Genomic DNA, 22424 nt, shown 5'->3' on the forward strand with positions numbered 1-22424 from the left:
GAGAATCCCAAGTAGTCCCCACGCTGTCAGAGCAGAGCCCAATGTGAGGTTCAATCCCACCAACTGTAAAATTGACCTGAGTCAAAATCAAGAGATGGACAGTTAACTAATTGAGTCACCCATCTGCCCCTCTTGTGTTTTTTATTGTAGCCACTATGACAACTGTATGGTGATATCTCATTGTGTGTGTGTGTGTGTGTGTGTGTGTGTGTGTCTGTGTGTGTGTCTGTGTGTGTGTGTGTGTATGTGTTTACTAGACTAAGTGGCCTTATTGGGAAAAGCCAGGATTACGATGGATTTAAGAGTTGGCATTGGGGCCCTTCTTCTTGCCAAAAGTAGGCACAACATTAACAAAGCACCAGTTTTACTGCATCCACTCTTTGGCTTCAACTGTTTCTTTGTCTCATACTTGGCCACCTTGAGCGTCGGCCCTCTTACTTTCCCAGCACATGAAGGAATCATGGACTATACCGCCATTATGTGGCCAGCTACTTCCAAGGTGATTAGAGCCTCTATTCCACACTGACCCAGGGTAGCCTGATCCTCTAGGAGTTTGCCTGCCAGGAGCACAACTTGTTGTCCTTCAACAAGGCTACATGAGCCTTGATCTGGGCAACCATCTTCTGGCCGGTCACCTGTAGGGTGCATAGTTCTTGGGTGTGGACAACGAGCTGCTACTGAACCATGCCCCCTATAGCCACTACTGCTTCATTGTGGTTTTGATCTACATTCCCCTGATGATGAGCAATGTTGAGCATCTTTTCATGTGTCTGTTGGCCATCTGGATGTCTTCTTTGCATAAATATCTGTTCATGTTTTCTGGTTACTTTTTAAATGGATTATTTGTGGGTTTGGTGTTGAGTTGTGTAACTTCTTCATACATTTTGGAAACTAATCATTTATCAGATATGTCATTTGCAAATATCTTCTCTTGTTTAGTAGGTTATCTTTCAGTTTTGTTGATCATTTCCTTTGCTGAGCAAAGGCTTTTTATGTTGAGGAGGTTCCAATAGTTCATTTTTGTTTTTATTTCCCTTGCCTCTGGAGACGTATCTAGAAAAATGTTGCTATGGCCAATGTCAGAGAAATGACTGCCTGGACTTCTTCTAAGATTTTTATGGTTTCAGCCCTCATGTTTAAGTCATTTTGATTTAATTTTTGTGTATGGTGTAAGAAAATGGTCCAGTTTCGTTCCTTTACATGTTGCTGTCCAGTTTCCCCAGCACCATTTGTTGAAGAGACTGTCTTTTTCCCAGTGCATATTCTTACCTCCTTTATCATAGATTAATTGACCATATACTAGGAGGGTTATTTCTGGGCTTTCTATTCTGTTCTATTGACCTGTGTCTATTTCTGTAACAGTAGCATACCTGTTTAGGTTACTATAGCTTTGTAGTATATCTTGAAATCTGGGAAGTGAAAACACTTCCCGTTTTGTTCTTCTTTTTCAAGATTGCTTTGGCTATTCAGGGTCTTTTGTGGTCCCATACAAATTTTAGGATCGTTCTAGTTCTGTGAAAAATGCTGTTGGTATTTTGATAGGGATGGCATTAAAACTTTAGATTGATTTGAATAGTATGGACATTTTTACAATATTTATTATTCCAATCCATGAGAATGGAATACCATTCCATTTGTTTGTGTCATCTTCAATTTCTTTCATCATTTTATCGTTTTCAGTGTACGGGTTTTTTATCTCCTTTGTTAAGTTTATTCCTAGGTATTTTATTGGTTTCGGTGCAGTTGCAAATGGATTGTTTTGATAATTTTTCTCTCTGCTGCTTCATTATTAGTGTACAGAAATCCAATGGATTTCTATATATTGATATTGTATCCTAAGACCTTACTGAATTAATTTATCGGTTCTAGTTAATAATTTTTATGTCTTTTTACTTTTGTAATCTCTGATTTACTTTTTTGCTTTAGTAAAGAAAATATTTTATTTAATACAGAATATGTATGAGGCTCCTAGGTGGCTCAGTCCGTTAAGGGCCCAACTTCAGCTCACGTCATGATCTCACAGCTCGTGAGTTCGAGCCCTGCTTTGGGCTATGTAGTGACAGCTCAGGGCCTGGAGACTGCTTCTGATTCTGTCTCCATCTCTCTCTGTCCTTACCCCACTGGCTCGCTCTTTCTCTCTCTCTCAAAAATAAATAAACATTAAAAAGGTAATATGGAATAATCAGTGATACTCAAAATATTTAACCACTTGTTACTTACCAATCAGATACAATGCCAGGTATTAACCACCAGGGGACCAATGTCTTACTTGCTTTATCTCTAATAACCAAACATGATGGATAATTTTATATGTCAACTTGATGGGGTCATGGGGTACCCATATATTTGGTTAAATATGGTTTCTGGGAATGTCTGTGAGAGTATTTCCAGATACTCTTAGAACAAAAGGCAGAGGAGAGGAGTTTGCCCCTTCTCCACCTGACTGCATGAGCTAAGATATGGGCCATCTACCCTCAGACTAGGAATAACACCATCAGCTCCCCTGGTTCTCAAGCCTCCAGACTTGGACTGATCGACACCACTGGCTTGCCTGGGTGTCCAGTGTGCCGGTAGGAGATCATGGCACTTCTCAGCCTCCATAATCATGTGACGCAATCTCTTTCTATATATAGATGCATAGGTAGATAGAGAGATAGGTAGACAGACATCTCCTACTGATTCTGTTTCTCTGGAGAATTCTCATACACTCAACTAATGGGAAGCTTAACTGAGCAAACAATGAGCACATACCCAAGGCCCCAACACCGCCCTTATCACACTACGTGTAATTTACACACCTCGTAACCCAGAGAAAAATAAGGAGCTTCGTGAGCGCGGGTAATAAAAAGAGAACAGATGATTGCATAACAAACTAAAGAGTCTCTTAACGATAGAGAACAGACTGACAGTTGATGGAGGGAGGTGAGGTCGGGGATGGGCTAGATGGGTGATGGGCATTAAGGAAGGCACTTGCTGTGATGTGCACTGGGTGTTGTATGTAAGTGATGACTGCATAACAATATGAACATACTTAATACTATCAACGGTATGCTTAAAATGATTAGATGGTAAATTTCAGGTTGTGTTTTATACACAATTAAAAAATAAAATCTTAAATAAATGCTGCAAATGTTTTAAAATTTTTTAATGTTGAATTATTTTTGAGAAAGACAGAGAGAGGGACAGAGTGTGATCGGGGTAGGGGCAGAGAGACAAAGGGAGACAAAGAATCCGAAGCAGGCTCCAGACTCAAAGCCTTCAGCACAGAGCCGGACACAGAGCTCAAACCCATGAACCGTGAGATCATGACCCGAGCGAAGTTGGGTGCTTAACTGACTGTGCCACCCAGGTGCCCATATGCTGCAAATGTCTTAAAAAGCCAGTCATATACATTTGTAAAGTATTATGGAGTGAATGTTTGTGTCCCCTCAAAATGTATATATTGATAGAGGAGCCTGAGTAGCTCAGTCAGTTAAGAGTCTGACATCGGCACAGGTCTTGATCTCGATGTTCGTGAGCTCGAGCCCCGCATTGGACTCTGTGCTGACAGCTCAGAGCCTGGAACCTGCTTGGGATTCTGTGTCTCCCTCTCTCTCTGCCCCTCCCCTGCTCACGCTCTGTCTGTCTGTCGGTCTGTCTCTCTCTCTCAAAAATAAATCAACATTTTAAAAAATGTTAATGTGTATATTGAAGCCCTAACCCTCACTGTAATGGTATTTGGAGATGGGGCTTTGGGGAGGTAATTAGGGTTTGATGAGGTCCTAAGGGTAAGGGCCTGGTCTGATGGGATTAGTACCCTTATAAGAGGAGACAGCAGAGAGCTTGCTCTCCCCTCCCCCACACTACTTAACACAAAGAAGTCCTGTGAACACAGCGAGGAGCAAACACCTGCAGACCAATAGAAACGGCCTAGGAACAAAACCTATGTTACCAGTACCTGCTGGTGGACTCCCAGGACTGCGAGAAATAAATTCCAGTGGTTTAAGCCGCCACATCTATCATATTTTGTTATGGAAGCCAGAGCTAAAACATAAAAATTCCAGTTTTTATTTATTTTATTTTTTCATAATTCCAGATACTTCTTATAAAAGGGAAAGAGAAAAGCATTACAAAATAGTATCAGTAGGAGTTCAGTATCAATACATTTTGGAAAGCCATATTTTAATTATGTATTACATGTTCTAAAATAGTAAACACTGGCAAATTTGCTGAAAAATTAAGCTTTCAATTTCTTCTTCTTTAAAAGAACTAAAAATATTGACTGTGTCACAGACTTTGATATACTTATACACATTTATATTCATGTGTTTGTATACATGAATATATGAATATATATGAAGATTCCAGTATTTAAACTTTTCTCATTTATATGGGGCCTTTATAGTCCTTATGTTTATGTCAAGGGAGGATTTATACCCCTATCCTGATGGCATTCTGTGTATGGGTCCTTTCTCTATAGTACTTTCTCATTTATTAAAAATATTTTTTAATTTTTTTTGTTTTATTTATTTTTGATACTGAGAGAGACAGAGCATGAGAGGGGGAGGGGCAGAGAGAGAAGGAGACACAGAACCGGAAGCAGGCTCCAGGCTCCGAGCTAGCTGTCAGCACAGAGCCCCACGAGGGGCTCGAACCCACGACCGTGAGATCTGACCTGAGCCGAAGCCGGAGGCCTAACCGACTGAGCCACCCAGGCGCCCCTAAAAATATTTTTAAATGTTTATTTTTTGAGAAAGAGAGAAAGAGACAGAGAGTGAGTGGGGGAGGGGCAAAGGGAGAGGCAGACACAGAATCGGAAGCAGGCTCCAGGCTCTAAGCTATCAGCACAGAGCCCGACGCGGGGCTCAACCCCACAAACCAGGAGATCATGACCTGAACTGAAGTCGGATGCCCCACAGACTGAGCCATCCAGGCGCCCCTCATTATGTTGAATATGCAGAATCCTAATGTAATAAAAAAACAACAAATCCTTGAGCACTGATCCTAAGAATGATAAGAAAATAAAGTGATCTTCTTTTTCCAGGTTTTTGGAACTCTGAAGTGAATATGTTAATATTTATTACTGATTAGATGTAGATAACTTAAGGGTTTGTTTTTTCATTCCTAAAGTTATTTAGGAACACTGGGGTCTTTATTTTTCTAGTACATTGCTTTGAAGAAGCTGGCTTTGACCTTTCTAACATATTAGTTAATAGTTTATTGTTTGGGTTGAATGCTTACACCACCTAGTGTTTTTCTTCGCATAGTCTGTAACAGAAACAATCATTAGGCTGGACGTCACTCCCCACTTTCTATTGGGCAATTCAGTCAACAAAGGCCAGTGGATGGCCTCCACTGACTCTTGTTTGAGATCCAAATATGGAGACATGCCACATAGGGCTGAAGCGATAGATTTGGATGCCTCCTTATCATCTTTTCTTCCACTGTTACACTTGTCTCAGACAAAATACATTTAAGCTATGATTCCTTTGTTCAAGACTTAGATCAACTTGACCTGATATGCAGCAGTCTGACCAGGACTATACAAATTCCATTTAATCTGTAGAGCTTAGAATAATTCGCCATAAACAAATAAAAAGTGAAAGTCTTTACCCTTGATTTGTCTCCAACATCTTCAAGACCCAGGTCTTGAGATCATGACCTGAGCCAAAACCAAGAGTCAGATGCTTAACTGACTGAGCCACCCATGCATCTCATTTTTTTTTAATTTTACATATTATTCACATAGCATAATGGAGTACCAAATATCATCAAACAGCTGACTTTTTAACCAGGTTCAGTAAACTTTTACTATTGGGAAAAACAAGTTGGAGGTCATGAGTAGTGTGTTGGTTGGGGAGAATCGAGTGTGAGGTTCTCCGTGCTGTATAGTAGATAACCCAACCCAAAGGCAGCAGCCAGTGCTACGTTAAAATCTGAGGAGAAGGCCACATAGAAAATGAAATAAAATTAAGGGATCCACCCAGATGAAACAAATGTGGAAAAAAGAATAATGTACATAAATAGAAGTAAAATATTTGTGCGCTTTGATGCTCAATAAAATGCATGAATTCAGAGGAACATTTTTTACTCATATTTGGGTTTCCCATCAATCTTTGACATTGTTGCATTGCTTTTGACGGCATACTTTATGGACACAACTGCAAACATACAGTTCTCTGTTGTAATTGAAAATTATGATTTACAAAATTTGGGGAAATGCCTGGGTTGGTTAAATGTCCAACCCTTGGATTTGGTTCAGGTCATGATCTCAAGGTTCATGGGTTCCAGCCTTATGTCAGGCTCTGTGCACTCTCTCTCTCCCTCTCTTCCCTTCCTTCACCTGCATGCTCGCTCTCTCTCTTTCTCTCTCTCTCAAAGTGGACAAATAAACAAAAAAAATCCTTTAAAAAATAAAAACTAAAAATTTTTAAATCACAATGGATTCAAATAACTACTTTCTTTAAAGGATAATTGTATATAAAGTATCTCAATTAGCTGGGAGGTGGTGTGATAAGGTAGAAGGAACACTGGCTTTGAAATCAGGGGGCCATGGGATGTCTGGCTGGCTCAGTTGGTAGATCATGTGACTCTTGATCTCGGGGTTGTAAGTTCAAGTCCCACACTGAGTGTAGAGATAACTTTTAAAAAATAATATTTGGGTTGCCTGGGTGGCTCAGTCGGTTAAGTGTCTGACTTAAACTCAGGTCACGATCTCATGGTTCATGGGTTCAAGCCTTGTGTTGGGATCTGTGCTGACAGCTGAGAGCTTGGAGCCAGCTTCAGATTCTGTGTCTCCCTCTCTCTCTGACCCTCCCATGCTTGTTCTCTGTCTCTCTGTGTCTTTCAAAAATAAACACAAAAAATTTTTTTAAACAATAATATTTTTAAAAAAAGAAATCAGGGAGACAGGTTGTGGGGCTCAGGTAAGTGATTTCACTTCTCCATTCCACTGTTTCTTCATCTGTGAAGTAGAGATATTAATGGTATCTACTTTTTAGACCTCAAGACTATAATATAAATGAATGCATATAAAATGCTTGGCATGTACTAAGCACTGAATAAATATTAATTCTTTTCAAATGCCTTAGGATAAAATTATTCCATCAGAAGTGTCAGTGGAAAATCTCAGTAATATTGCCTCAATCTTTTTACTATACTTACCATATCTCTTATGCTTCTTTCTGCACCGCCCCCTTTGTTTCTCCTGGTCATGCTCCTGGTTCTTTTTAATGTATTATTTCTTTACTGTTTTGGTTCACCAATGGTGTGTTTATCCTGGAGCAGTGCCGCTTCCTTTCTATTCCACCTTTTCTCTCCATCCCTCTCCTCCTATCTCTGGCCTTTCATCTGCTTTTACTCAAACCTTCATTCTTCTAGGAGTTACAGCCTCTGAGGCATGTTTAGTGTTTGATAGATTCCTGTTCAGCAGCTAAGGCTCTTTAGAGGAAAAGTAATTTATAAATGAGGTGAGACCAGTACGTTACGTTAGTGATGTGACTGGACCGTTTTTCAACACACATGCCAGAACTTACATTTCCAAGTAAGTGTTGTTGGAGTCAATGTAGTCACTGTGGGATCTCATCCATTTGCCTGAAATGATGTAACTTTTAGGAATAACATGGGTCTCAGGCAATAAGTCTATTGGGCTCTAGCAAGTTTTCATGTACCCCATTCAGGGGCACCGTTTCAACATTCACACTCCATCAACCAACCGCTTCATGGTCCCACTTCCCAAATTCTCCATCACAGTAGCCAAACATTATCATCACCTCCTCACATTCAAGCTCAACTAGCTTACCCCTTGCTTTATCTTACACACTTGGAGACGCCCCAACTTTCTGCTTATTCCACCCTTGCACCCCCACTGCTGAACGAAGGTGGAGGAGAAAAACCAAATAGATCCTGAGTGTTGTTCCAGAATCAGGCTACATTTCCTAGTGCGTTCTCTCTCTCATAGAGAACTATCTCCCATTTCTACTCTCCTCAGACCTTCACCGTTTCCCCCACCATCATTATTCTCGCCTAAGAGAAAATGGAAAATAGAAAAGAACCGCCACAATCCCTACCACCGCATCGACGCAACGACATGCCATTGGAACTGTGTGTGTTCACCCAGGTTCCTCTCTAATGTCAACCCTTCCACTCGATCCCATCCCCACTCATTCATCTGAGGACATCACTCCAGCAATTCTTTCTCTTTCCTGCATGATCCACTTTCTACTTCCTACTGAATCATTGCCATCAGTATTTTAAAAATCTGTTATTTCTCCATCAGAAAAAAAATTGTTTATTCCACATTTCCTTCTAGCAACTCCTTCCCTCATTTTTATTCTCTATTTTATAGCAAAACTCCTCAAAAATAAGAACTCTCCATAGTCCTATTCTTTTTTGAGAAGCCACTGCAGCCAGGCTTCTGCCACCATCATTCCACAAAAACTATCCTTTCCAAGATTACCAATGGCCTTTGCATTGACAAGTCCAAAGTTTAATTCTCAGTTCCAAAATTTGCCCTATAAATAGTGATTGTTACAGTTGATCACTCCCTCCTGATTGACTTCCAGGACCCCACACTCTTCTGTTTCCATTGGCCATTCATTTTCTCATTTGCTGATCTCTCTTATTAACTCACCTTCTAGAATGCCTAGAGCTCAATCCTTGGTCCTAGTCTCTTCTTTATCTATTGAGCCCTGAGGTGCACTTTGGGAACCACACCCATTCTTTATTATCTGTATGCTGATGACTTCCAAATATTTATAATCAGAAGTCTCTCCTGAACTCCAGACTCACATACCCAACTTTTTACCTACCCTCTCTATTCAGAAGTCTAATAGGCATCATACCCTTATTAGACACAATATCAAATGTCTGATATTTCCTTCTCAAACCTGTTCTTCCCACATTTTTAACTTATCATAGTCACGAGTCACCTTTCCAGTTGTCCAGGCTAAAGAAAGATCTGTCACCCTCATTCCTCTCTTTTTCTCCATTACCTTCAGCTTATCCATCTACAAGTCCTGCCAATAATACTTTCAAAACCTATCTAGAAAGCAATCATTTCTCACTACCTCCACTGCCATGTCTTAGTTCAAACTATTATCATTTGGAGGGGGGTCTGAATTACAATAACCTCCTAACTGATCTCCCTGCTTCCATTTTTGCTCACTTGCCTCACAGAGCCTACTCCGAACACAGCTACCAGAGCAATTCTGTTCAATGTAAGTCAAATCAAATAACTTTTTTTCTCCAAAACCACATTTCTCAGAGTAAAATCCAAAGTTGTCCTGATGACCCACAGGGCCCTACCAGAGCTCATTCTCTGTTTCCTTTCTGAGTTTATCTCCAGCCTCTCACCCCCTTGCTCACTCCAGGTAATCCACACTAGCCTCTTATTTCTAAAACCCTCCAGTCATTTTCCTGCCCTAGAGCCTCTCTCCTTGTTGTCCTCTCTACTTGTAAGATTCTTCCCATAGGCATCGAGATGACTCACTCCCTTACTTTTTCCAAGCCTTTCAAGGTGACTTTCTCTGACTATCCTCTGACTATACTCTCTAAATAGGATGGCCACCTTGCCAATCACACTTTTTCTGAATGATTATCTTTTTTCACCATCTAACATGTATTTTACTTATTTGTTTGTGTAATGTCTATCCCCCAACTATAAGGTAAGTTGATGAGGCAGAAATTCTGCCTGATTTGTCAATTGTTGTATCTGCAGGATGTAAAATAGAGCCCAACACATCGTAGGTGCTCATACATTTTGTTGGATACATAATTTGTGGCTTAAAAACCCCTAGTAAACAGCTCTTTCTATTGTGAAATGTGGCATACTTATCTGAGATGCTAAGAAGAGCAATGCTGATTTTAAAACCACAAATTAAAAAAACTTGGAAGGAAGGGCACATGGGTGGCTCAGTCAGTTAAGCATCTGACTCTTGATTTCAGCTCAGGTCATGATCTCCCAGTTGTGAGATCGAGCCCCAAGTCGGACTTTGTGCTGACAGCATGGGACCTGCTTGGGATTCTGTTTTCCTTTTTCTCTGCCCTACTTCTCTGTCTCAAAATTTAAAAAAATAAACATTAAAAAAACATGGAAGTAAGATAAAAGACATAACAGAATGAGATTTCAAGTAGAACAAGATTGCAAAGACGAGAAGTTGAGGAACAAGGGGAAGAGTAGGCAATGAGAGGTGACCAGCATGAACCCTTTGATAGGGATGCAATCAGTCATCAGACCCCCAAGCCCATGGTGTGTTTTGTTAATGTCCACTTGCACTGGAGTGAGCGTGGTCCAGTTTGACAGCTGGGTGGGACCAGAAATGTCCTGATTAAGTTAGAAGATGTCTGGGACCAAAGCACAGCACCCACCTGTCTATGAGGATTTCCTAGTCTTAATTGTTGAGTGCTTGGTTGGTGGAGCCACTGAAAGAGTTAGAGAGGATACAGAGGGTCTCTCATAATTCCATCTTACAGTGAAAGGAGAAATCACACCATCTTGGATTATTCTTTGAATTTAGAGCTTTAGAAATCCATTAAGAGCTCCATTTGCAGGAAAAATAATAATTAAGTAGGAACCCGTGTGAATATCTCCAAGTGCAGGTTTGATGGTAGAGGAGGTGGTATTTGATTGTTAGATATACGCATATAGGCAAAGCAGTAATTTTCTCTCCTTTGCCACATGAATGCTGAGTGGAGTCAGCTTATTCAGTATGACTCAGTTTGGGCCCCACAGTACTAGATTCCTTCGGTGCCTAACACCTTATCTATTGTTTCTGGGTGAATGGTAACAATCCTCAAGAATCTTGGATTCTGGGCAAAAGGTCCACAGTCATTGCAGTGGAAAGTAGAGAGATAGGAGACCAAATGCCCTGCTCTCAGCTGAGGAGATTAATAAACTCTTTCAAGCTAGGTGCTGTGGATATAGCAATGGATAGGATAGCACCTCTGCACTCAGACTCTAGTAGGAATTGGGGTGGGGAGATACGGCCATATAAATAGACCTTAATAATAAACTGTGTTAAGAGCCCTGACAAAATATAGGATGCAAAAAAAAAAAAAAAAAAAAAAAGAACATCAAGAAGGGAACCCTAGATTGAGTGGGGTCAAATAAATCTTTCAGGAGGTGATGCCTAAATTGAGGCCCAAAGAATAGGTTGGGAAATAGTACAGAGAAAGCCATGAGCAAAGGAATGGAAGTGAATAATGGTGTGGTGCATTCCAAGGAATGACACAGCATCGATAGTTGCTGGGTAATGAAGTCTGAGTCAGGGTGTGAGGAAGCATGAAGCTGGAAAAGTGAGGGGAAGCTAGATCTAGGAGGCTCTGTGAACCAACTTGAAGACTTTCCCCTAGGGCACATGGGTGGCTCAGTCAGTTAAGCTTCCAACTTCAGCTCAAGTCATGATCTCATGGCTCGTGAGTTTGAGCCCCACTTCAGGCTCTGGGCTGACAGCTCAGAACCTGGAGCCTGCTTCAGATTGTGCCTCCTTCTCTCTTTGCCCCTCCCTCACTCATGCTTTGTCTCACTCTTTCTCTCAAAAATAAACATTAAAAAATTAAATATAAGCAAAACTTAGAAAAAATTTTAAAAAAGACTTTCTCCTATAAATAATGGCTTGGGGGCAAGAGATTTGAGCATGGAAGTAACATGATCAGCATTTCAGAAAATTTCCTCTCATGACAAAATGTAGGCTGCATTGAAAATATTAAGAACAGAGACAAGAAAACCAGCAAGGAAGTAGTTATTGTTACTCAGGAGAGATGATGGTTATTTAAAGTAGGATGACAAGAAAAGGTGCCTGGCTGGGTTGGCTGAGTCTCTGACTTCGACCTGGGTCATGATCTCATGATTCATGGGTTCAAGCCCTACATCTGTCTCTCCCGGAGCCTACTTGGGTCCTCTGTCTCCCCATCTCTCTGTCATTCTCCTGCGCTTGCTCGCTCTCTCTCTCTCTCTCTCTCTCTCTCTCTCTCAAAAATAAATAAACATTTTAAAAAGTTAAAAAAAATAAAATAAAGTAGGATGATGATGGACCTAGAGGGTATTATGCTAAGTGAAATAAGTCAGACTGAGAAAAACAAATACCATATGATCTCACTCATATGTGGAATCTAAACCAAAAAAAGAAAGAGAGAGAGAGAATAAACAAACAAAAAGCAAAATCAGACCCATCAGTAGAGAGAAAAGCTGATGGTTGCCAGAGGGGAAGGGGTGGGTGGGATGGGAAAAAGAGATGAAGGGGAGTGGTGGGGTACAGGCTTCCAGGTATATAATGAACAAGTCATGGGAATAAAAGGCACAGCACAGGGAATGTAGTCAATGGTATATTGCGATACCATCGTATGTTTACTACACTTGTGATGAGCGTTGTATAATGTGTAAGGTTGAATCACTTATGTTGTACACCTGAAACTAATGTAATATTGTAAGTCTACTCAAATTTTAAAAATCTTTTTAAAAGGTTTTTAAATAAAGTAGGATGGTGACAGCGAGGTTGGAGAGAAGAATTGAAGAAACATTTCAAAGTTAAAATAACTAGGTCTTTGATGATGGACCAGAAATTGGAATAAGAAAAAAGAAGTGGTGCCTTGGTGGCTTAGTCAGGTGAGCATCCCACTCTTGATTTCTGCTCAGGTCATGATCTCACAGTCATGGACTCCAGTCCTGCATTGGGCTCCATGCTCAGCATGGAGCCTGCTTGGGATTCTCTCTTTCCCCCTCTCTCTTTGACCTTCTCCTCCCGCTCACGCTCTCTCTCTCTTTCTCTAAATAAATAAACTTTAAAACAAAACGAAACAAAGACCATATTGTATGATTCCATTTATTTGATCAAAAGCATGATCAAATGGGACTATTAAATGGAACTACTCTGCCTTGAATATTTTTTTTAGAGAGAGAGAGCTGGAGAGAGGCACAGAGGGAGAGAGAGAGAATCTTAACCAGGCTCCACCTCTGCACTGAAATCCATGACCCTAAGATCATGACCTGAGCCAAAATCAAGAGTCAGATGCTCAACCTATTGAGCCACCAAGGTGCCCCTATTTGGCCTTGAAACATCTCCTCCATTTCCCACTGCTCCTCCTTCCCCCCCCCACCCCCTCTGTTGGTGGCTTAACTTTCTTTTCCCACTCCTAACTAGAGATATTCCCCCCAGGGCTCAGTCCTTACTCTTTGTAACGAATGTGAATTTGTGAAAAGGAAAACTATAGTGTACTAACTAATGGGCTCCCCAGAAGATATGTCCTCATCCTAATCCCCAGAACAAATGAATATTACGTTATATGGCAAATGAGTGGATATTAATATTACAAGGCAAAAGATTTCATTAAATTAAGGATCTTGAGAGAAGGAGTTTATCCTGCATTATTTGGCTGGTCCCTGAAAGCAATCACACTTATCTTGATAAGATAGAGGCAGAGTTTGGAGACAGAAGAAGAGGCAGTGTAAACGTAGAGAGACAGAGATCAGAGCGATGTGGTCATAAGCCAATGAACTTCAAGAGCCACCAGAAGCTGGAAGAGGCAAGGAATGAATCCTCCCTGGGAACCTTTAGAGAGAGCAACCCTGGTAACTCCTCAGTTTTGGACACCTGCCATCCACAACTGTGAGATGATGCATTCATGTTGCTTCAAGCTACCCAGTATATGGGAATTTGTCACAACAGCCACAGAAAACGAATATGCTACCTTTTTGATTTCTGTAGACTCATTCTCTTGCTCAATAAGTCATAGCCTGTGGGCTCTAAACCTCCAGGAGCCAGCAGAATTATTGCAAGGAGTCCTCATATCCTTGTATGAAGAAAGCCTGGTATTAAATCACATACATTTATCTTGCATATACATCTAGCATTTTTTCAAACATGTCCATATATGGTATTTAATAGAATGTTGACTCATAATGTGTCATGAAAGTCATAGTAGCTTTGTGTCATTATATAATGTCTCAAATAAGGGATATTAAAAGTAATACTGTTATGTAAGTTTATAATACCATTTTATTTAATTTTTCTTATAAAATCAGCATAACATTTACCTTTTAAACCATTTAAAAACGTACAATCCAATGGCATTAAGCACATTCACAATGCAGTGCAATCATCCACTGTTTAGCTCCAGAAGTTTTTCATCACCCGAGAAAGAAACCCCTCACCCATGAAAGAGTCACTCCACGATGCCTCCCTGCCCCAGCATTTAGCAGCCACAACCTGCGTTCTATCGCTATGGATTTGCTTATTCCATGGCTGAGTCATAATCCATTGTATGGGGAAGGGAGGAGGAAATTTTCCTTTGTCCAGGGTTCTTCTTGGTGGACTAACAATTACACCTACATGAAACAGATTAACAGGAGAGGAAAAAATCAAAGTTTTCTTACTTGCACATTAAGATCCAATAATGAAATTGAGACCTTAAAGAAATGACCAAGGCAGCCAGTTTTTATGCGTTTTCAAGAAGTAAGGAATTCTCAGCAGACTTTAAGCTGGAATAATAAATTAGTAAAAAGTAACAAGATTTGTTGATACAGCCTTCTGGCTCTAAATTACCTATCTCTGGTCCTAAGGATGTCTCTTTACTTCCTGGTACAGGGAAGATACCTTTCACACAGATTTATTTCCTTTTGTCAAGTGGACAAGGGAAGTTCTGAGTGCCTTTCTTACACAACTGTCTTTAAGTAGCTTTAATTCATAATAATCAAAATGCCGTTGTGGTACATTTGGGGGCGACCTGTCCTTGGCCCCTACAATGGATATACTAATTTTGTTTATCCATTAATCCACGGATGAATGTCTGTGTTGTGTCCATGTCTTGACAATTGTGAATCGTGCTGCTACAAACATGGGTAGCTAATTAGAACTAGAATTGCTGGGTTATATGGGAATTCCATGTTCGATTTGTTGAGAAACTTCCAAACTGTTTTTCACAGTAGCTGCACCATTTTCTATCCTCACAGCAACATACAAGAGTACCGATTACTCCACGTGCTTATGAACACTTATTATTTTATGGGCTTTTTGTTGTAAATATTGGCCATTCTGATCGGTGAAGTGATATCTTATTGTGTTTCTGTTTTCACTTCCCTAATGATTAGTGATGTTGAGTGTCTCTTGGTGTGCTAGTTGAACATTTGTTTATCTTCCTGGGAGAAATGTTTGTTCAAGTCTTATGCCCATATTTTAATTGGGTTGTTCTTTTTGTTGTTGAATTATAGGAGGTCTTTATATATTCTGGATCCTACTGTAATCAGATATATGATTTGCAAATATGTTCTTCCATTCTGTGGATGGCCTTTTCCTCCCTTGATATGGCTCTTTGTTGCAGGAAAGTTTTTAGTGACAAAGTTCATTTTGCTTATTTTTTCCTTTGTTGGTTATGCCTCTGGTGTCGTATCTAAGAAATCTGCCAAGTCTAAGGCCATGAAGTTTTACCCCCATGTTTCATTCCAGAAGCTGTATAATTTTAGCTCTTATATTTAAGCCCTTGATCCATTTAGAGCTCATTTTAGTATCTATTGTGAGGTAGGGGTACAACACCAATCCTTTGCAAGTGGATATCAAGATGTTCCATTTTTTATATGTTCAATATTAGAAAGGGATCTTTAAAGAAATAATATGTCCAGTGATATTTACTGCAGTATTCCTTAAAAAAAAACTAGAAACACCATACATGTTCAACAATAGGTTAGTAAGACAAACTGTGATACACCCTTCTAATATTATATAGAAATAACAATAGTACCATGGGTAAATATTTATTGTAATGGAAAGTTGTTCATAAATATATCATAAGTGAAAACTGAAAATGACTCAAATGCAGTAACCACATATATATGTATATATACACACACACACATATATATATATATATCAACTGCCTATGCATAAAAAAGATTTTTTTAAGATTTTTATTAAGTAATTGCTATACCCAATGTGAGGTTTGAACTGACCACCCCGAGATCAAAGTTCACAAGCTCCATCAACTGAGCCAGCCAGGCATTCCATGCATAGAAAAAGATTTTATGGGATGTGCCCAAGGAGCCAATTGCAGCAATCTCTGGTGGTGATGTGTACATTTTTTATTTTATAAGATTTTTAATTTATTTTTTTAACATTTATTTATTTTTGAGAGACAGAAAGACAGAACACAAGCAAGAGAGGGGCAAAGAGAGAGGAAGAAAAAGAATCCAAAAGTGTCAGCACAGAGCCCCACACAGGGCTTGAACCCAAAAGGTTTGAGATCATGACCTGAGCTGACATTAGACACTTAACCGACTGAGCCACCCAGGTGACCCAAAATGAATAATTTTTCAAATAAAATTTTATTTTTTTGCTTTTGAGAGAGAGAGAGAGAGAGAGAGAGCCAGAGGGAACAAGTGGGGGAGGGGCAGAGAGAAAGGGGGACAGAGCATCCGAAATCCGCTGCATACAGACAGCAGAGAACCTGATGCGGGGATCAAACCCACGTAGCAAAAGATCTTTTTTTTTTTTTTCACTTGTAAGCATAGCCCCTTTACTTTTTTTTAAATAGTTTATTACCAAGTTGGTTTCCATATAACACCCAGTGCTCTTCTCCGCAAGTGCCCTCCTCCATGACCATCACCCCCCTTCCCCTTCCCTCCTCCCTCTTAATGAGCAATTATTTGTTTAGTTTTTCAGCAAGCTAGCCTCTCATTAGTCTCGAGTAGTCTTCGTTTTCCAAAAGGTCATGAACAAGTGTCCTAGTCTGTTCAAGCCTCCAGTACCAACCTGCTCTATCCTGTGTTAGCTAACTTCCCTATACCTGGCATCTTGCCTATCTGATCTCTAATTTCTCGATGCTTCTCGTTCAAGCGGGCTGCACTTTCATCTCAAGCTATTCTAGTGCACAGCTCTTGTCTGTCGAATTTCTCCAGCAAGAGGACCTGTGCGGGTAAGACCAGGCAGCCACAGTGATCATCCCCAGCTTAGGTCAGCCCTCATTTGTATTCCAAGTCTGTGGTTAGCTTGGTCAGAAGATTAGTCTACTGCGAGCACACCTTCATAATCTGTATGACTGTGACTAGTGACTAGGGGAGGTGGTGGAGAAACTTCTGTATGCTGAAAGACAAGAACAGAAGTCAAGGATAAATGTCCCACCCAGATCGTTGTTTCTGGTTAAGACTGACAGATGACATCCAACATAGGTAGTAGCAACAGTTGCTCTCTAACCAAGCAGACGTCTGTTCTTGCTATTTTTATGAATGCTGATTATGAAATTTGATTGCTGGATCTGCTTGCTCTGAAACGGCCCTACCCAAATCCTTGGATATAGCATGCTCATCTGCAACCAGTGTTTACATACTTCCCCCTTCCTTGTGTTTAATGGATTCCAGGAGGCCTGATCTCTTGCCAGTGTTTTCTGTGTGATTCCATCCAGTGACTATCAGGCAGACACAGAGTCAATTTCTCAGAATCTCTCTCTCTCTCTCTCTCTCTCTCTCTCTCTCTCTCTCTCTCTTTCTATCCCTTCCTCTCTCCCTCCCCCCCTCTTCCTCCCTCCCTCTCTCCCCCACCCTCATTTTCTCTCAAAAAGATTTCATTGATAACATGGGCTTAGAAGTTGAACAGTGTGTAATTTTTATTCGTTAAGAGATTTGTTTGGGGGCTTCTGGGTGGTTCCGTTGGTTGAGCGTCGGACTCCTGATTTTGGCTCACATCATGATCTCAGGGTCATGAGATTGAGCCCCACATCGAGCTCCACATTGCGCATGGGGCCTGCTTAAGATTTTCTCCCTCCCTCTGCCCCTCCACAGCTCATGTGCTCTCTCCCTCTTTAAAAAAGTAATAAAATAAAGTAAACAAAAGGGATTTGTTTTTCTGAAATGATATCTCTACCATTTGAATTCATAGTTGGGATGAAATTCCATCAGAGTACATTAATCAGCAGTTTGTATCTCTTTGGCCCCTTTCCTTTTTTTTTTTTCCTTTTGGATTGCCACAGCGTTCTTCTTCCTGTTATTTGCATCTGTCAGAGTCTTAGTCACAACATTTCTAGTTCCTTTTTAGCTTAAGCTCATTTTAGCCAATATTGAGTTAACTCATTTGAAGCAAGCAAGATCATCTTTGATATATGATCCTAATTGAACTCAAACTTTGTATACAGCTTGTAGTCTTCATTGAAAGAGTTTCATATTGCCAGAAATCCATAAACTTTAGGGAATTTTAGCTCAAGAACCATTTTTCAGTGTTTTCTACCCTTTGATCTTTCTCTTGTGCTTGCTTGAAAATATAGACATAATATCTGTGTCTCTGTTGTATTTCTTTCTCCTTTATAAGAGAATCTAATTATTTGTGTTGAGTTTCAGTGTGTTTGGCACAGGTGGGTGCTGATGAATCATAAATAAGAAGACTAATTCTCCTGTCTAAGAAAGGAAAAGAATTTGTCATATGAATATGGAAAAATACCAGGGGCATTTCTCCATAAGCTTTATTAGATTCAAGAGGCAAGGATGCCTGGGTGGCTCAGTTAGTTCAACATCTGACTCAATTTTGGCTCAGGTTATGATCCCAAGGTTGTGAGATCAAGTCCTGCATTAGGCTCCACACTGGGCATGGAGTCTGCTTGAGATTTTCCCTCTCTCTCTCTCTCTCTCTCTCTCTCTCTCTCTCTCTCCCTCCCTCCCTCCCTACACCTCTCTCCCTCTCACACACAGGTGATGTCTCTGTCTTGAAAAATAAATAAATAAATAAAATTTAAAAAGATTCAGAGCGCCTAGGTGGCTGCATTGGTTAAGCATCTGACTCTTGATTTTGGCTTAGGCCATGATCTCATCGTTCGTGGGGCTGAGTGCTACATCCTGCTTGGGATTCTCTTTCTCTCTCTCCCACTCTCTCTCTGCGCCCCCTCCCCCACTCACACACATGCTCTCTCTAAAAAATAAATAAGCTTTAAAAAAAACTCAAGAGGAAAATAATTTTTTCTTTACTGCCCCAGTTTGGAAGATGTAGCGGGGCCGCCTAGCCAGCGTATTTACAGCCCACAGTTCAACTACAAGTGTAAGGGCGTGACGGGACGCCTACCAGAGAGAATCTCATATGTGGCACCCTTTCAGTCTTCAGCTTAGAAGATCATATCCTCCTTGAAACAGTCTTCGCAGGGCGCCTGGCTGGCTCAGTCAGAAAAACACACGACTCTTGGTCTCAGGTTTGTGAGTTCCAGTCCCACATTGGGTGTAGAGATTAGGGATAAAACTTTGGGGGAAAAAACATGCTTCCCTTTATTTTGTCCTCAATTTCACCCTCTTTCGGTTTTATTCCTTTTATCTGGTCACTCCACTGGCATCTTTGTTGGTTCCTTCATTGTATTTAAAGTGTTGACTCTTCCATTTTTTGAAATGTTTATTTTGAGAGAGAGAGAGAGAGAGAGAGAGCATGAGGAAGGGAGGGGCCCAGAGAGAGAGGAAGAGAGAGAATCCTAAACTGGCTTCTCACGGTCAGCACAGAGCCTGACTCAGGGCTCGATCCCATGAATCATGCGATCATGAACTGAGCTGAAATCAAGAGTCGGATGCCTAACTGACAGAGCCACCCAAGCACCTCTGATTCTTCCATTTTTTGATGAAAATTGAACTGGTGGAATTTCTCAGAGAATGCCCTTTTCTTCCTAGATGGTTTCATTCATTCCCAGAATTTCAGTTATGTGCCAATGGTGCCATCCTAGATTTTCATATTGAACTTAAAATCTGCCCACTCTAGGTGTCTGGTAGGCACCAAAATTTCAACAGGACAAGTATCCTCAAGACTTCCACCACCAACCCCCAATTCCTGTTCTTCCTTCAGTGCTTTATGTTTCAGTTAAAGGCACCAGTGTCCACCCAATTACTCAAGTCAGAAAACCAGGAGTCAACTTCAACATTAGAGTTGCTCTTCTGCCATTGAGTAATCACTAACTTCTACTGATTCCACCTCTGACATCTCCCTCAACTCTGTCCACGCCTCTCCATCTTCATTACTAGGACTCTAGGGCAAGCCAACAGATATCACTGCCCCTAGCGCTAGGAGTGCCCAGCCCTCCAACCCATTTTACACACTATATATCTAGTGCCCTTTTTAAAGTTTATTTATTTATTTTGAGAGAGAGAGAGATTGAGAGAGAGAGAGAGAGAGGGAGAGAGAGAGAGAAAATCTTAAACAGGCTCCATGCTCAGCGCAGAGCTGGAGACAGGGCTCGATCTCACAAATCCGTGAGACTGTGACCTGACCCAAAATCAAGAGCCAGCCACTTAGCTGACTGAGCCCCCCAAGTACCCCTCTAGTGAACTTTTAAACACATCAATCAGATCAATTCACTCTTGAACATGAAAACGATTCAATGATTCATTATGGCTCTTAGGGTAAAGCCCAAAGTCTCGCCCTTACTATTCTTGAACTGTTCTGACCTTTTACATCCTGCTACATGCCACCTTTCCTTCCATCTCAGATCACATGCATATGCACTTCTATTTAGAATATTCTTTAATACCTTCTCCCCTGAATCCCAGTTTAATTCTCAAATGAAGGAAAGAAGGTCAGTAGAACCGACACTATATAAACTATGGATGGTAGCAGTTAGTGAATTCTTTGGGTTCACCTAACAGCACACGCACCAAACAGAAAAATATCAAAAGTCCTACAGAAGTCCTTTCTGCTAGGGCTGCCTACCTTGGTATGAATTAACACAATCAAACTTTGTTGTTTCTGTTGGTATGGCAATTATCTCTTCGATACAGAGACGTGAATAACTAAAAAAAGATGTTTTTGCAGTATCCACATGATTACAGCTAAAATGTTGCATGAAAAATGGAAATTTTATTCTGTCATCATGTAGAAATAAATTCAGACTTTTGACTGAATGCTTCCACTTTATCTAAATATTTGTGGTTTTCTGTATGCATTATCTCTGTTATTAAACTATCTACTTATTTTCAAAAATCCTTAAAATATGGTACTTACGTTATCAAACTAGATTCCTATGGGCCTCAAGCCATCTGTGAGGCTAAAGATGAAAGAACTGTTTTAATAACATCTGGATAATAAAGTTTCTCAAAATTATATTTAATGGCACGACAGGACATCAGGAAAGGATAATGGTGAGATTACATTTGAGTTGGATGGTTAGTAATGCAATAGTTTTTTTCTCCTATATTATTCACATTTCATATATGTATTTTGAAAGATAAATTGTCTTGGCTTTGTGTTTAACTATATGTCTTTCTTTGTCCAGAAGTACGGAAAGGATATTGCCAATAGGAAATGTTAGAACAATGCCCCATGTTATCCAAACGTATCCCTCGATTTCTCAGAGTTTAAAATAAATAACAGGCAAATTGTCCTAGGCATGCAACCGGATACTGTCCAAGGCCTGTCTCCTACTGTAACAGGTGTGCTTTCAATGGCCTTTTATTGCTCTTTTCATCCCCCTCTTGTTCTGTTGTCCCCTGGAGTCAACAGCTGTGACTACTGTTTCGTCGCCATAGCACCCGGATTCCTTTTGGCTGCACAGTTTCATCAATCCCATTTTCCTAGTGTCTTTGTTTTACTGCTATTGATTATGCTACAGTGTGTGTTGTGGCGGCCATTAGACCCTGAAGTTCTATTTAATTCTAGTGTTAATACCAGTAAGTCTGTAAGTCTGTGTAAATTCCTCCAAAGGGAACTCTTTCTGGGCATAGTCCAGAAACACCCTGGCTCCCCACGTCATGCTCTATAGCCTTGTGGCCATTTAGTTAAGAATGACCCAGGACACAAAACAGGGGCACCTGGGTGGCTCAGTTTGTTAAGTGTGTGACTCAGGTCATGATCTCATGGTTCGTAAATTCAGGCCCTGTGTCAGGCCTGCTTTGGATTCTGTGTCTTCCTTTCTATGTCCCTCCCCTGCTTGGGCTTGCTCGCTCTCTCTCTCTCTCTCTCTATCTCCCTCTCAAAAATAAATAAACATTAAAAATTACAAAAAAAAAAAAAGAAAGAAAGAAAACCCGCTGGGGCAGGGATGTCTACTGACGTCCAAATCACTGACTTAACATGGATCATTAGACTACAGAAAGAGAAATCACATGAGCTGCCTTGTTCCCGGAATCCAAGTTTTGTGCCATATGCTACATAAAGCACTTCAAAGAGATGTATTTAAGTCCTGAAGTTGTGGAGAACCTTGGAAACCGTGTAAATGGCTAACCTCTCTTCCCTGTACTGAGTTCCTTTGTCCAAACGGTCAACTGCGTTTATGCAATCCTCCCCTACCTCTGTTCAGTCTCCTACACTTTAGTCTAAATATAAGTAAGTGAATGCCTTGTCCCAAGGATATGAGTAATGTATGCATGTTGAGCTCTACACTGAGTATGAGTTTGGGGGTCTCATATCACAATGACTCAACGCTGACTCAAAAATGAAGATTAGAGTGTCTGGATGGGGTGAGTAGGGATAATGCCTTCCTCCCTACCCCAATACCCTGCTTTTCAT

General features: G+C 40.6%; 1 pseudogene; it reads right to left on the minus strand.

The window, feature by feature from the left end:
- Window positions 1–298: 298 nt before the first annotated feature.
- Window positions 299–22424, minus strand: part of LOC115283469 — a 32535-nt pseudogene continuing 10409 nt past the window's right edge.

Source organism: Suricata suricatta, chromosome X (genome assembly GCF_006229205.1).
Source record: "Suricata suricatta isolate VVHF042 chromosome X, meerkat_22Aug2017_6uvM2_HiC, whole genome shotgun sequence".
Lineage (NCBI taxonomy): Eukaryota > Metazoa > Chordata > Mammalia > Carnivora > Herpestidae > Suricata > Suricata suricatta.